This window comes from Bison bison, unplaced genomic scaffold, assembly GCF_000754665.1.
Source record: "Bison bison bison isolate TAMUID 2011002044 unplaced genomic scaffold, Bison_UMD1.0 scf7180017864368, whole genome shotgun sequence".
NCBI lineage: Eukaryota > Metazoa > Chordata > Mammalia > Artiodactyla > Bovidae > Bison > Bison bison.
This window is the reverse complement of record NW_011494940.1, coordinates 6,115,812-6,116,144: the sequence shown is the minus strand read 5'-3', so window position 1 is coordinate 6,116,144 and position 333 is coordinate 6,115,812.

Sequence of the window (333 nt, the reverse complement as noted above, 5' to 3'; positions counted from 1 at the left end):
ATAGTATGAATCCTTGATGGGAAGTGATAAGAAAGATATTTTGCCTTGGAGATATAGTTCTAAAAATATGTAAACTCCAGTGCCACCAGGAGAAACATACCAAACCCATATTGAGAGTCATTGTGCAAAATGCCTGTCCCTGAAGGACTCCTGAAAATTGTCAAAAGTCATGTAAAGCAAGGAAAGTTTAGGAAACTGCTATAGACCAGAGTAAGCTAAGGGAGGTATCTGTAGCTTTTTGCTATATATCCTCATGCAGTTCCATATCCTGTATGGGAATATGAAACTGGAAAAGAACATTTTTGGAAAAAATGATAAAATTTGCATAAAACC